The sequence below is a fragment of the Camelina sativa genome, chromosome 13 (genome assembly GCF_030686135.1).
Source record: "Camelina sativa cultivar CO46 ecotype springtype chromosome 13, ASM3068613v1".
NCBI lineage: Eukaryota > Viridiplantae > Streptophyta > Magnoliopsida > Brassicales > Brassicaceae > Camelina > Camelina sativa.
The window spans coordinates 10,996,154-11,013,242 of NC_141892.1; the positions used below are offsets into that span (position 1 = coordinate 10,996,154).

At 35.4% G+C, this 17,089-nt stretch overlaps 2 pseudogenes across 1 annotated transcript; both read right to left on the bottom strand.

Annotated features, from left to right (window-relative positions):
• Positions 1 to 4,063: 4,063 nt before the first annotated feature.
• On the bottom strand, positions 4,064 to 4,852 carry LOC147929388 (secreted RxLR effector protein 161 pseudogene; annotated as a pseudogene).
• A 7,297-nt stretch (positions 4,853 to 12,149) lies between these two features.
• Positions 12,150 to 15,706, bottom strand: LOC104738153 (myrosinase-binding protein 2-like; annotated as a pseudogene). The gene is made up of 7 exons (XR_015578792.1): positions 15,481 to 15,706; positions 14,953 to 15,384; positions 14,427 to 14,858; positions 13,899 to 14,330; positions 13,371 to 13,802; positions 12,832 to 13,274; positions 12,150 to 12,732 (listed from the first exon to the last, which is right to left on the bottom strand). The product of XR_015578792.1 is annotated as a myrosinase-binding protein 2-like (transcript).
• Between the last annotated feature and the right edge of the window lie 1,383 nt (positions 15,707 to 17,089).

Consider the following 17,089-nt stretch of genomic DNA (forward strand, 5'->3'; position numbering starts at 1 on the left):
GGTAGGGCTGCGTCTCCACTTTGGGTTGTATACGATCTTGGAGACCATCTACAAAATGGGACATGAGAGACTCCTCGGTCTCCTCAAGCTCGAGACGACTTCTTATGAGTTCAAATTCCTCATAATACTCTTCTACACTCCTAGATCCCTGAAACAAAGCACAAAATTGTTTTAGTAAATCGCGGTGAGGTGTTACATACCTTTTGTGAAGCTCAAGCTTCATGTCAGGCCAGCGTGTGATTTGTTGGTATCTAAGCATCCTCTTCTCAGCGACTTCTCTATCCCACCATGCTAGGGCATGATCCGTGAGACTCGCAACAGCTAGGGATATCTTCTTTGGCTCCGTGTAGTGATAATACTCAAAGAGGTGCTCCATCCTCTTTTCCCATTCCAAGTAAGCTGAGGCATCAATTTTTCCCGCAAAGGTAGGTGCAGTGAGCTTCACTTCAGGTGGTAGGTTTCTCTCATCTTCACGAACATGGTTTCGGTCTCCTTGAGCTCTTCGATTGTGTTGCTCAAAGGCCACGTGGTGCTGTTGAGGTTGTAAGTCTGGTGGATCCTCGTCTTGATGAGGATCATAGTTGCCTCCTTAAACTTCAGGCTGTAGGTTCCTTCCTTGGCCGAGTAGTGGTGCATTCTGATTCATTTGCTCCAGTTGGGTGAGCCGTGTTGACATGGTTGTCATGTTGACGTTCATGGTAGTGAGTGTAGTCATGATGGTCTCTAGTGTGATAGAATTTTCGTCACCTATAGTTCCTGGCAAAATTCAAAGATAAATAAGAGAGATCAATAGATATCCGAACTAAGCAAGCCAAACAACAAAAACTGAGACAGATCGGAACAGAATTGAAATCAGAAATAGCAAACGAATTTTAAAATTAACAACAAATTTTTTTATGGGTTTTTAAGACTTTATATAAGCTAAAACAGAAGGAAAATAATTTTTATGAGTTTTTTTCAATTTTATAAAATTCAAGCAATATAACAGACGAAAAACAGGTTTTTTTATAGTTTTTTTTTTGTAAGAAATTTTGAAACTGAACTAAAAAAAAATAAAAACAAAAGAAGGAACGAAATAACCTGGTAAGATAGGAGCGTTTAAGCTCTGATACCAATGTTACAAGCCTCGAAATCCACCAAGACAAGACTCACGGACTCAAAGACTTATTAACTTGGCGGAAGCAATCTGATGGAGAGTAACCGGTTTGATGATGAATCCACAACACCGAGGGATAGAAAATATGATCCAAGGGCTATTCCTTGAAAGGATCATAGGCTCTACACGAAACCTAAGTTTTTTGATTCCACAAACTACCTAGAACTCGCAAGAACAATGATTTGATTCAAAACACAAAGTGTTGAAGGAAACTGAAATTTCTTATCATTTAAAAACGTGTCTTCAAAAGTAAAACGTAATAGAGCTTATATAAAGGCTCAAGTACAACATCTATATGCTGAAATAAAGAAAGAAATCTCAACAATTAATGATAATTATGGTCTTTGGGAATTGAATGAGAATATCGGCCAAATTGGAAAACTTGTGATGCTCCTTGAGTCTTGATAACTTGGGGCCGAAGTTGTGGTTTCTTGGGATGCCTAGATACTTTCTAGGAAGCTTCTGGATGGTCTTGAGAGTCTCACAAATGCGCAACACTGAATAAGGAAAAAGGCGTTGTGTCATAAAGACAAACAAATCCAAATAAGGAAAGTTGCACCTTAATTTGATTGGCCTTGTCAAGTGAGGTGGGGTGCATCCTAAGATGTGTGGTGAAGTCTCCAAATTATATAGAAGCTCTCCAGGATGCCAAGGGATGCTTTGGTTTGAGCCATTTATGGAAAGATCCATTTTGAGTGTTAATTGACTTGCGAAAAGGCTCCATGAACCAAGTCTTGAACTAGCTCGAAACAAGGGTGGCTCTCTTTGATTTTCCTCCTTAAAATATGTGTAGGAAGATATGTGGAAGGAGGTTGCCTCATTAAAAACCTTTCTAGGTAAACCCATTGGGAAAAACCTTAGATAAGGGAAAAAGAGTTCAACGGTTCCATTCCAACGATATGATCTTTCAGCCTGTTGAAGGTCCGCATCACTTCTAGTTCCAGTGGTCAGCTCCAAAGTATATTTGTTTCTGATTCTTGCACATATCGGAAGGATATCATAGTTCTCCTTAACTGGTACAAGCTGGTTCTCTCCAATAAGTACTTCAGGCAGTCTATCGGGAAGTTCGTTAGGTTGTACATCAAGAAGTCTGTCACGTAGTACTTCAGCCACTGCTACAGCCGGTAATTCAGCCCCCGTTCTTACATCAGGGTTATAGAGATTCCCTATGGAGGAGTCGTCCTGCTGGTTGAGAACCGAGCTAGTGGTTTCGTTGCTCGAAGGTTGAGACATGGTTGCAATTGAAGGAAACTTCGATGTGTTTCTAGAAGAGAAAGTTTTTTTAGAACTTAGCGTCCCCACAGACGGCGCCCATTACGGAAACAAGATTTCTCACAATGAATTTGTTCAAAGTAGGAAACAAATTCACTTATGAATTCTCTCAAGAAAACTCGGTCAAAGCTATGAATAAAAAGGAGATTAAGATCTCTTGGAAAACAAACTAGGGTTTTGCTCAAGAACAATGAAGAATTATGTTTTTTGTATTAATTGTTGGAGGGGATACCCCTCATCTATCTGAGAGCTTAGATTACAAAATAAGTCTACTTTCCTAGTACTTTGGATCGAAATTTAGAAAGTTTCTTCTGATGATGATCAGGTTGGACTTGAGAAACGATCTTAGAGGTCGGCTAGTCGTCCCTATGGGGCCTCCATTTATAGGTCCATCTGGATGGCCTAAAGTATTCCTGGTTAAGCTATCCGGTTTTCCTTTGGTTTAGATCAGTATGTTGGGGATGCTAAATCCCACACTAACAATGGTCAAACTTGCTACCAATCTTCCGCTTGCCTACCAGAGATGGCTGTTCTGGCTAGTCAGTTTGATCTTTGGTGGTGATCACTGCACAAATCTCTCGCAGCCGCCAACTATATATTTGCGACCAAATTAATGCTTCCCCTTAAAATTTAGATTTCTATATTTATGAAATCTATGTATCCTAAAGATCATCTAGATTTGATCTAATTCAACCATGAACACTTTTTTTTAGAGAAGAGGAAACACTAACCTTGATCCATTTCTTTCTCTATGCTTGATGATGGATCCAAGTCTTCAGCAATTGATTTTCTCTTCCCTTACTCCTTATTGCTTTCAAGTGATCTTGAATGAAGAAGATCACTAATCTCTTTTCTGTTGTGAATTTGGTGTGGTAGTGTTTCTCACATTATGAGAACACAACCATTGCTGTAATGATTCAACAGCCACACATATATATACATGTATATACAGTCACATTTGAAGAGATGTACTGGTTCGTAATAGCACCCCTTAATTGTACTGGTTCGTAATAGCACCCCTTAATTGTACTGGTTCGTAACAGCACCCCTTAGTTGTACTGGTTCGTAACAGCACCCCTTAATAATGCATAGACATAACATATACATGTATATATATATTCCTTATATAATATAATTAAGAAAAGGGAAGAGAGTTATCAATACACCCAAATTCTAATACATTAATCGAAACCGATTCATCACGGTGTCATCTTAAATATTAGAATCCACAATGTTAAATATAAACTTGAACTTTATTATTAAACCGAAAGACATAGGCCACATAGAATATAAAATATTCTTACATTCTCCCACTTGGCCTTTGTGTCAACTTAATGGTTTAATAACTTTAATGCGCACTTTAATATCAAGTTCTCTTTACCTTTAATGACTTAAATAAAATCAAAATGATCAAATCATGGCGGTCACACATCATTGAACGACATTCTCCCTTCCATGTATCACAAATTTTATATTATTATTTTATATTGAGAAAAACCTTAATTCTCAAAACAGTTATGTTATCTATAAACCATAAATGTATACACATACTTTAATGATAACATGTCTAATAAAAAACGAAAACATAACTTTAAGTGAATTCATAGTGTCTCATACATAATAAGCATCCTATAATCAAAACAGCAAGGTCTTATCTATAACATCCATACACTCTACATGGCCAATGAACACATTGGGTGGTAATCCCTTAGTTAGCGGATCTGTAACCATCATATCCGTTCTAATATGCTCAAAAGACACTTTACGTTTCCGCACTTCTTCTTTGACAGACAAATACTTTATCTCCATGTGTTTAACACCTTTTGAGTACTTGTCATTCTTTGAAAAGAAAACAGCTGCAGAATTATCACAGTAAATTCTCAGCGGCTTCTCTATGTTGTCGACAATCCAAAGCCCTGAGATAAAGTTCCACAGCCACAATGAATGAACTGTGGCCTCAAAGCATGCCACGAATTCGGCCTCCATAGTGGAAGAAGCAATGACAGACTGCTTTCCACTTTTCCACAATATTGCTCCTCCAACTAACAAGAACAAATATCTAAACGTCAATTTTGTACTATCAACGCATCCGGCATAGTCTGAATCTGAATATCCAATGACCTCGAGGTCATCAGATCTCCTGTATGTAAGCATGAACTCTTTGGTGCCTTGCAAGTACCTGAGAACCTTCTTTGCAGCCTTCCAGTGGTCCATTCCGGGATTACTTTGATATCGATCCAACATACCAATAGCAAAACTGATATCTGGTCGAGTACATGTCTGAACATAGTTCAAACTCCCAACCATTGATGCATAAGGAATTCTTTCCATTTCTTTACGTTCCAATTCATTTCTTGGACATTTCATTTTACTGAACTTGTCCCCTTTCTGAATTGGAATTTTACCAGCAGAACATTCACTCATTCTATATCTCTCTAAGACCTTATTGATATATCCTTTCTGAGACAAACTTAGTAATTCTTGTCATCTATCTCGAATTATTTCTATTCCGATCACATAAGATGCCTCACCCATATTTTTCATGTCAAAGTTCTTAGATAGATATTTCTTTATATCATGTAGCATACCCATATCATTCGCATCAAGCAAAATATCATCAACATATAAGACTAAAATTACAAACTTGCTCCCACTGATCTTTATGTAGATGCATCGGTCAACGATAACATCTACAAACCCATATGACGTAATGGTATCATTAAATTTCAAATACCATTGTTTGGAAGCTTGTTTAAGTCCATATATTGACTTTTTCAGCTTACACACCAGATGTTCATTTCATGTGGTCACAAACCCTTCAGGTTGATCCATGTATACTTCTTCCTCAAGCTCTCCATTCAGAAAGGCGGTTTTCAAATCCATTTGGTGAATCTCCAGATCATAATGAGCCACCAAAACCAAAACAATTCTAAGAGAATCCTTCTTTGAAAATGGAGAGAAGATCTCTTTATAGTCAATGCTATCTTTTTGGGTGAAACCTTTGGCAACAAGGTGAGCCTGTATCTTTCAATGTTACCTTTCGAGTCACGTTTAGTCTTAAATACCCATTTAGAACAAACGGTTTTGAAACCGTTTGGTAACTCTACTAAGTCTCAAACATTATTATCATCCATAGATTTTATTTCTTCTTTCGCGACAATAGACCATTTTTCAGAATTGTTACTTTCCATGGCTTTTCGGAATGTGTTCGGGTCTTCGTCAATGCTTAAGTCACATTCACTTTCAACAGCATAAGCCACATAGTCATTTGAAATGGCAGATCTACGGTTCCTTCCAGATCGCCTTAATGGTTCTTGTGGTACACCATTTTCTTCATGAAAAGCGACATGTTCATTAATTGTCCTTTCATCTATTGGGATTGGTGCATCATCATGTTGTTCTATTGCCTCATTTGACTGTACTTAAACAATATGAACAATAACCTTAGATGTGACAACATGTGAAGAAACTTCAACCTGAACTTTTTGAATGTCCACCTTTCTTGGTTCACCACTCCCACTAGTTTGACCATTTTCAATGAACCTAGCATTTCCCGTTTCAACTATTCTCGTACTATGCTTAGGACAGTAAAATACATACCCCTTTGATTTTTCCAGATAGCCAATAAAGAAGCCATTGACAGTCCTCGAATCAAGTTTCTTTTCATGTGGATTATATGACTTTACTTCTGCTGGACATCCCCAAACACGTAAATGTTTTAAGCTTGGTTTCCTTCCCATCCACAGTTCAAAAGGAGTCTTAGGAACTGCCTTACTAGGAACCCGGTTTAAGACATACGTTGCAGTCTTTAATGCATATGTCCACAATGATAGGGGTAAAGAACTATTACTTATCATGCTCCTAACCATTTCGATTAAAGTACGATTTCGCCTCTCAGCTACACCATTCTGCTGAGGAGTACCAAGCATTGTATACTGTGCACAAATGCCTCTACTCTCAAGTAGCTTTGCAAATGGACCAGGACATTGTCCATTTTCTGTGAATTTTCCATAAAACTCACCACTTCTATCAGATCTCACTACTTTTACTTTTCTATCTAATTGCCTTTCCACGTCATTAATGAATATCTCTAGAATATTCACAGACTGAGATTTTTCATGCAGAAGATAAGTATAACCAGAACGTGAGTAATCATCAATAAAGGTGATAAAGTATTTTTCACCGCTCCAAGATGGAGCATCAAACAGACCACATATATCAGTGTGAATTAACTTAAGAACTTGAGTACTTCTTGTGGCTGGTTTCTTTGTAATGTGTTTAGTCTGCTTTCCTTTCATGCAGTCTACACACACATCTAGATCACTAAAATCCAAGTGAGGAAGAATTTCATTCTTTATCAACCTCATAATTCTTTCCTTGGAAATGTGACCTAGTCTTTGATGCCACAAGAAAGCTGAACTTTCATTAGATGCACTACGCTTAATGCCTTGACTTTCAATATTAAACAAAGATTCAGAAAACTTTATATCACTTCCATTAAGGTAATCATTTCGGTACAATGAGAAAAAACCGTGTGCAATCTAAAAAACAAAACCTAAATTGTCCAACCTACTAACGGAAACAAGATTTCTAGCACACTCAGGTACATATAGACACCCTTCAAGATCTACATGACATCCAGTGTCCAAGATCAACTTATAATTCCCAATGCCTTCAATTCGTGCCTTCATTCTGTTTCCCATGAACAAGAATTGTTCAGGTCCTCTTATGGGTTGAATCGAACTGAATCCTTTTCTTTTCGAACCAAGCCTTTCTTTTCGGACAGTCTTTCTTGAAGTGTCCCATTTTCTTGCAAAAGAAACACTTCTTTTCCTTCTGGATTTGACTTTCAGGGCCTTTCATGAAAGCTTTATCCTTCATCTTGTCCTTCCTACTTGGATTTCCTTTATTGATGCTAGCATTTCCATAGCCCACAAGATTGACAACATGATCCTTCATTTTCTTAATTCTCCCTTCCTCTTGAACCAACATAGCCTTTAACTCCTTAAAGTCTCATTTATCTTTAATGGTGTTGTAATTCACCTGGAACTGGCTAAACTCAAAAGGTAGAGAGTTCATAATGAATTAGACCAATAAATTCTCATGAACTTCCATTCCCAAGGTTAACAACCTTGCTGCCAAGTTAGACATGTGGGTCACATGATCATGAATTGGCTGAGACCAGTCAAACTTTTTCGTAGTAAGCTCATTCATGAGACTTCCTACAATCGACTTATCAGCCAAAATTTGTGAACACTTCTTAATTTTCTCTATGAATTCCCTTGCTTTCTCTGTCTTAGACATAGATGACTTAACACTTTCTGCCATCGTCATTCTCATGAGGTTCAAACTCAGCCTGTTAGATCGCTCCCAAATCTCATAACGAGATTTTTCAGTTTCGGAGCTCTCTGCTGTTATGGCTGCAGGTTCAACATTCGTTAGTATTGCAGAGTCCAAAGCCATTATACCCAATGCAAACCGGATCTGATCGGACCATTCACCGTAATTCAGCCAATTGAACTTTACGACAAAATTAGCAGATGCATACAAGTTTGAAGAAGCTGCAAACATGTAAACATGCTTACCTATTAGTGCTTTGACACTTTTATACAGACTCTTAAGGCCTAACTTAAATGCATGAATTTAAATAACCTTAGGGCAATTTTTAGCCATGCTAAATTTATAATTTTATAATTAATCAAATCACATATTAATCAAATAAATTTGTTACCTTTGGGTATACATATTTATTGACTATATTGAAAATGATTAATTCTTTTAATATTATTAACTATATTCAATGATCCACCTTTGGGTGACCTTCAAGAATATAGATAACAAAATAATTGATCAATCAAAACTTTTATGGCATTTTTTTAGCATCTCTTTTTAATCATGATCAATTAATGAATATTTTAAATTTTAATATCTATATGTAATATAACAAGGCTACTTTGATGACTGACAAGTTATACACATATAAACATTTAAATGTTTATTTATTTAATGGGTATAAATTATTTTTCTACTGTGTTAATGTTATGAACACAATTACCCTTTTTTTTCTTTTTTTTTTGAACAAAGACGAACACAATTACCCTAAACTTATAAAAATTGCAGCGGAAGCAATTATTCACTTTACGAATTCATATGAGGTAATTGTCAATAAGACAAAAACCCAGAATTATGAACGTACAACATGAATTTAAATAAACTCACTAGTTCCATGCACTTATACTTGGAATCGAATACGTGTATGCAATAAAAAACAGTTATCTAATGATAAGTAATTTTTTCAACCATTCACTATTTAAATAGAATAACATAACCACTATGTCAATCGCTGAACATATTTACGTGCATGAAAACATCACTACTCATATCCTTATAATTCCATCAACAACCATGCATATTTTATTAAGTATTATCAATCGTGATATTGTTACACATTAAATATGCGTTAACCGTTCAATAGACATAACTAATGATTCATAACGCACCGGTTCATAAGTGATGTCGTTATCAATTCTAATCATCACAAATGACCCAGATTGCATGAATACGTAAACACTTGATCAAACAAATAAATTACGTTTGACTAACGGTGAATTAAATAAATCTAGTTTGCTCATACCAAATCTAAAAATCATCTAGATTTGATCTAATTCAACCATGAACACTTTGTTTTAGAGAACAAGAAACACAAACCTTGATCCATTGCTTTCTCTATGCTTGATGATAGATTCAAGTCTTCAGAAATTGATTTTCTCTTCCCTTACTCCTTATTGCTTTCACGTGATCTTTGATGAAGAAGATCACTAATCTCTTTTCTGTTGTGATTTTGGTGTGGTAGTGTTTCTCACAATATGAGAACACAACCATTACCGTAATGATTCAACACCACACATATATATACATGTATATATAGTCACATTTGAAGAGATGTGCTGGTTCGTAATATCACCCCTTAATTGTACTGGTTCGTAATATCACCCTTTAATTGTACTAGTTCGTAACAGCACCCCTTAATTGTACTGGTTCGAAATAACACCCCTTAATAATGCATAGACATAACATATACATGTATATATTACTTATATAATATAATTAGGAGAAAGGAAGAGAGTTATCAATATACCCAAATTCTAATACATTAATCGAAACTGATTCATCACGGTGTCATCTTTAATATTAGAATCCACAATGTTAAATATAAACTTCAACTTTATTATTAAACCGAAAGACATAGGCCACATAGAATATAAAATATTCTTATACCCCTATCCTGCTGCCAAGTCCGTGCCTAATCCGCTTCCTTTTCTAATTAGTGAAGAGTGAAGACTGTTTAAGAAACAAAAAAAATTAACACAAAAAAAAGAACTTAATTAGCAAACAAAAAGAAATTCAGACATGTAAATGGGTTGCCTTGCCATGCATCGTTCATGCATTGCCATTTCCATCTAGCAAAATTTACTTTAACAAGAAAGTTAACCTCATGCGATTCCAAGAAGAATTTTAAAAATATCAATAAGAAGCTGGAGGAAAAGAAAAAAGAACTTGTGAAAACTAATGAATGGATGCTCCCAACTTCAAATGTTGAACCTGTGAAAGGAGAAGAAGAAGACGTGGAAGTTTCAAATGCTCGCGGAATTAAAAGAAAAGTAACTATTGGACGGCCAAAGAACAAAACAGTTGGACCCCATGGTCGATATTTGAATGTTCTTGAAACAAAAAAACGTAGTACATCAAAAACATCAACTAATGCTACAACAAAAAAAAAGTTATCATTTCAGGTATTTCATATATCATTTTCTTTGTTTTTTTTGTCCAATTTTGATCCAAATATGACAAGATTAAATTGATTAAATGTTTCAGGACTCAAGTCTTACTCTGGATATTCAATTATCTGTTGCTACTACTAGTCCAACCTTATATAATACGTCATTTGCCTCACAAGTGTTGCAGGTAAATGATTTATCCTTATGCTTTGCTTTCCTATAATCCATATGACATTTCCTGTTTTCTTTTAGGACAAGCAAGAGGATAGGAATACCGATGAAGAGAACAAAGTATGAAGAGAAAGCTACAAAGAACCAAACCAAAACTCTCAGAACTCTTTAGGCCAAGAAATTGTACGAGTGATTTTGGTGATAGTTCATTTGTCTCTTTTGGTTTTGCTAACGTTTATGCTTTCTATTAAAAAAAGGTTTTGCAACTTTGTTATATCCTTACTTGAATATCTAAAACTCGTTTCCACATTTTAGACACTGTACAAGTGTAAAGCAAGATGAAAAAATTGCAAGATAGCTAAGTAGAACAGAATCTTGAAGCTTTTAATCAAATTATATGCCCGAAGAAGAAAACCCATTAGAAAACTCAAGACTCTTTTGTTCCTATATATGTTTAAGTAAACCAACCGGGTTGGAGCTTGAATTTTGTGGTGGTCTGGTTGCCTTCCACGATGTGGTTTAAGAGGACCCAAAACCAGCAGCTAGCCTAGTCAAATTTATAGACAAGTAAGTTTGAAATCAACTATCTACCATTTGGAAAATAGGAGACAAGAGCTATGAGACCGGCTTCCAAGTTTCGTTTGCTTCAAGAGTCTAATAGTTCATACTCTGTTTTTATAACTATGTTTTAGTTCCAGAGATCAAAACTCTGCAAAAAAAACACTTGTTGTAAAACACTTTCTATCTCCATCAAACTTATAAAAAAAAAAAAGAGTAACGAAGTCAGCAAGCTTCACATTTTTTAACACATGACGAGAGGGTTAAGCTAACATAATTATAAACCCAAAACAAGAAGCATTTAAACTTCACGATGGGATATGGTTGACTTTTATCATTTAATATCTGCCTTTACTCAGAATTAAGAGCAACACCAAATATGAAATTAATTGTAGGTAATGATCATCTCTGAATTCTTTTTTGGTGTGAATACTGATATATGCATATGTGTGTCTATCTGGAGTACACAAGTGGGAAATTCACACTTCACAGTATGAGTTTATCTAATTAAAAAGGGATCGTCGTATCTCTTCTGTTCCCAACGAATGTCTTCACGTTTCGTCCTCTGAATCCAAATTAAATGAACCAACATAGTCCTCCTCTGTATACATACACACACAAAAGAGGGTGGAGGGTAGAGATTGGAGAAGTTCATGCTAATACCCATAGGCAGAGAAGGTAGTATGTATCAATGGCCATTATAATTGTTCGTCAAAAACCTAAAAAGAAAAGACTGCAACGCCGTTAACGCAATGTTACGTTTATTAATGATTTTTTTTTATTAGTTTTTGTTTGTTTATTTTGTTTCTTTTATTTTAGATCTTTCAAAATATTTACAATTTAAATGCAAGGTGACATATTATGTTTTCATTGGATAATATAAGGAGAAGTGAATGAATGGGTTCACCCTAGGAGTGAACCCAAGAATTGTTCCATAATTAATTAAGTTGGCCGCATACATCATCTCTCTTCCCTCAGTCTATTCCCAATTACCGTTTACTTGCTTGGGTTTATACAGGTTTCGACCAACAGGATTGGCAAACAACGGACTTGAGGTTGTACCATTTTAGTTTGGCAGTACTATTTTGTTGTGTAACTAGCTTGTAATGATTTATGCTGTTGGGTTTTTAAATCATTAATTCTTAGAAACTTTTATTATGAAATATGCGAAGAACGAACATTTATTGGTATATCAAGAAACATGAACGCCAGAGTGAACAAGAGTGATATATTAGATCGTTTTGATTTAACTTCATCACAAAAAACACCCACACACACAAAAATGAACCAAGATAAAAGACGATATTGGAAAGATAACATCACATGATCCCAAAGCATGGACCTTATTTTACACATAAACACAACAAACAAAAGCTGAAATGCTTACTCGAGCTGCAAATGACCCAAAAGGATGTACCTTATTTTACGAAACTAGAGTAAGTCTTTTATTGGTCATAATAGATAGACACGACATGGACTTAGATCTGATGAACCCAATAAACCGTCTTGTAACCCTCTTCTTTAATTTCCTCCGGTTCCAAAGTAAACTCCAATGGCATCAATAGCCTGACCAGAGCGTCCGTGGAACCCAAGAAGGTTTTTTCCATTTGTACCCTCAAACATGAATTCCTTTCCAACTGGCTTTCCAGATGAATTTGTCTCACCGAGTATTTGCGAGGTTCTTCCATTAGAGGTTTTGAAGAGTAGCGATTTGATCAGCACTGTGTTATAGCGGTTAACATGATTGTAGGTTCCACCAACAGCTGTGATACATTCATTGGGATAATCCACAGCAAACTGGATTCATTTGCCATTAGAAACAAATAATTTATAAACTTTTAAATGGTGGATAATAACAGACTAAAGAAAAAAAAAGTCACAAAATATTTCTATTACCTCTTTAAGTTCCCCGCGAATTGTCCCGTGCTCACGGCTTTCAACCTTACTATCCTTTTCATATTCGATCTTGATATAAGACACACAATCAATATCTTTCCCAACAATTATTTTCTTCACACCCTCAAAAACACCATCATCGAATACAATCCCATGTTACCACCCACTGGTTCAATCTTTTGGGGTGCATGAACTGACCAAAAATATGCACCAATGGCATCAATAGCCTGACTAGAGCGTCCATGGAATCCAAGAAGCTTTCCTCCATTTTCCCCCTCAAGCATGAATTTTGTCCCACTTGGACTTACCCCAAATATTGGAGAAGTTCTTCCAAATGAAGTTTTGAAGAACAACGATTTGATCAGAACTGCCTTATAGCGATTAACATGATCGTAGCTTCCACCAACAGATATGATGCATTCATTTGGATAAGACACATCAAACTGGATTTCATTTTCCATCAAAAAAAAAAATTTAAACTTTTAAAAAATTTGGTAAAACCATACACAAGAATATCAAATTCAAGTTATTTATATTACCTCTTTTAGTTCTCCCTGAATCGTCCCATGTTCGTGAGTTTCAAATGTTCCATTCTTTTCGTATTCGATCTTTATATAAGATACACAATCAATATCTTTTCCCACGGTTATTTTCTTGACACCATCGAAAACACCATCGTCAAATGCACCTCCCATGTTACCACCCATAGCAGCTGTCTTTTCAACTAGCAAAAAGTATGCACCAATGGCATCAATAGCCTGACCAGAGCGTCCGTGGAATCCAATAAGCTTTCCCCCATTTTTACCCTCGAGCATGAATTCTTTCCCAGATGAATCACCGAATGTTGGGGAAGTTCTTCCATAAGATGTTTTGAAGATTAGCGATTTGATCAACGCTGCGTTATAGCGGATAACCTGATCGTAGCTTCCACCAACGAATGTGATACATTCTTTCGGGTAATCCATATCAAACTTGATTTCATTTTCCATCAAAAAAAAAAATTAAAACTTTTAAAAGAGTTGGTAAAAACATACTCAAGAATAACAAATTCAAGTTATTTATATTACCTCTTTTAGTTCTCCCCGAATCGTCCCATGTTCACGGGTTTCAAATTTTCCATCCTTTTCGTATTCGATCTTTATATAAGATACACAATCAATATCTTTTCCCACGGTTATTTTCTTGACACCATCAAAAACATCATCGTCAAATGCACCTCCCATGTTACCACCCATAGCAGCTGTCTTTTCAACTAGCGAAAAGTATGCACCAATGGCATCAATAGCCTGACCAGAGCGTCCGTGGAATCCAATAAGCTTTCCCCCATTTTTACCCTCGAGCATGAATTCTTTCCTAGATGAATCACCGAATGTTAGGGAAGTTCTTCCATAAGATGTTTTGAAGATTAGCGATTTGATCAACACTGCGTTATAGCGGGTAACATAATCATAGCTTCCACCAATGGATGTGATACATTCTTTCGGGTAATCCATATCAAACTTGATTTCATTTTCCATCAAAAAAAAAAATTAAAACTTTTAAAAGAGTTGGTAAAAACATACTCAAGAATAACAAATTCAAGTTATTTATATTACCTCTTTTAGTTCTCCCCGAATCGTCCCATGTTCACGGGTTTCAAATTTTCCATCCTTTTCGTATTCGATCTTTATATAAGATACACAATCAATATCTTTTCCCACGGTTATTTTCTTGACACCATCGAAAACACCATCGTCAAATGCACCTCCCATGTTACCACCCATAGCAGCTGTCTTTTCAACTAGCGAAAAGTATGCACCAATGGCATCAATAGCCTGACCAGAGCGTCCGTGGAATCCAATAAGCTTTCTCCCATTTTTACCCTCGACGATGAATTCTTTCCTAGATGAATCACCGAATGTTAGGGAAGTTCTTCCATAAGATGTTTTGAAGATTAGCGATTTGATCAACACTGCGTTATAGCGGGTAACATAATCATAGCTTCCACCAACGGATGTGATACATTCTTTCGGGTAATCCACATCAAACTTGATTTGATTTTCCATCAAAAAAAAATTAAAACTTTTAAAAGAGTTGGTAAAAACATACTCAAGAATAACAAATTCAAGTTATTTATATTACCTCTTTTAGTTTTCCCCGAATCGTCCCATGTTCACAGGTTTCAAATTTTCCATCCTTTTCGTATTCGATCTTTATATAAGATACACAATCAATATCTTTTCCCACGGTTATTTTCTTGACACCATCGAAAACACCATCGTCAAATGCACCTCCCATGTTACCACCCATAGCAGCTGTCTTTTCAACTAGCGAAAAGTATGCACCAATGGCATCAATAGCCTGACCAGAGCGTCCGTGGAATCCAATAAGCTTTCCCCCATTTTTACCCTCGAGCATGAATTCTTTCCCAGATGAATCACCGAATGTTGGGGAAGTTCTTCCATAAGATGTTTTGAAGATTAGCGATTTGATCAACATTGCGTTATAGCGGGTAACCTGATCGTAGCTTCCACCAACGAATGTGATACATTCTTTCGGGTAATCCATATCAAACTTGATTTCATTTTCCATCAAAAAAAAAAATTAAAACTTTTAAAAGAGTTAGTAAAAACATACTCAAGAATAACAAATTCAAGTTATTTATATTACCTCTTTTAGTTCTCCCCGAATCGTCCCATGTTCACGGTTTCAAATTTTCCATCCTTTTCGTATTCGATCTTTATATAAGATACACAATCAATATCTTTTCCCACGGTTATTTTCTTGACACCATCGAAAACACTATCGTCAAATGCACCTTTCATGCTACCACCAACGGGTCCCATTTTCTCAGACATTGCTTCGATATCTTAACTTCAGTGAAAACCTGAAAGAATCAAATTCCTATCTCAGAGACACACAAAGAAAGAAGGAACAACGTAATGGACACTTGGTAAAGAAAACATTAGAAGAAGTAGTAACACAAAATCTATTTTTTACGCATCATTAATGAGACAATAAATTGACATCTCCACTTTTACTATGAGAATATTATTGTATTCTATATCTTCCAAGGAGTACACTGAAATTTTTTTTAACGTACTTCCTAATTACCTCAGTGGCTCAGTATAATTGAAAATTATATGAACATACAATAAGTTGAAACAACAATGGATGCATGACAAAACTAAGTGAAATACGAAAGCAAGGATGAAGTCATATCGGACTATCATAACGTGTGAATAGAAAATGTCGACAAAAAAGTGAAGAGAGAGAGAGAGAGTCCTCCCTCTTGTGCTATTACCCTTAGATTGGAGAAGAGCTATGAGATGTGGAGTAATGCTACTCTCTATTTATTGACACTCCTTTTTACTTTTACTATTTACACTTTCACATTTTTAACCTCCTAGCTAAGTTACTTTCACCAACGTCTATCGACCAAAACATGATAGAAAGTTGTTATCATGAATTCCACGTGTGGAATATTATCAGGAAAAAAAAAAATATAGAAGACTTGTAAATGAGAAGATGTGAAGTCGGAAAAAGTTGTTGACTAAATTTTAGCTTGATCGACATCTTATTTTACGTATTTTCTTGGCAACTACCGTATTTCTTTTTTTATTTTACGTATTTCCTGGGTTTAGATATATTTTGATGAAAACTGATAACGGTAATAAAATATTATCTTATAAAAAAATTAAATTAGTATTATCATTTTCATTATCAAAATTTGTAATAATTTTCATTGTTACTTTTACCGTCTGGTTCTACGTTATACTCTTTTTCTTCTTCTTCCTCGTCAACTCTTCACATTCTTCCACTGAAAAACTTTTTTTTAAGACTACCACACAACTTGTTAACCCATCAAACTCCAAGAACAAAACTATTTCTTTTCTCATAAAATTTGTGAAATTCATGAAGAGCAGCATAATCAAGACATGCATCCAATTATTGATAATTTTATCCATATGCTTATTTGGTTTTAGATCCACACGTTTAGAATCTTCTCCAACCAAAATCCTTACTTGGTTTATAATATTTTTAAAACATAATAAATATACTAATAATAATTTATTTAATATGAATCATATGATATATAGAAATATGAGTACACTATAAGAACATATTAATTTTAAATAAATAATATCAATTATATTATATCATCAAATAATACCAACTGTATCATATTCTCAAATAACTGTAACCGTATATAATCGTAACCGCTTGAACCGGAACCGTATTTAAACGTAACCGTTTAACCATTTATTAAACGGTTATA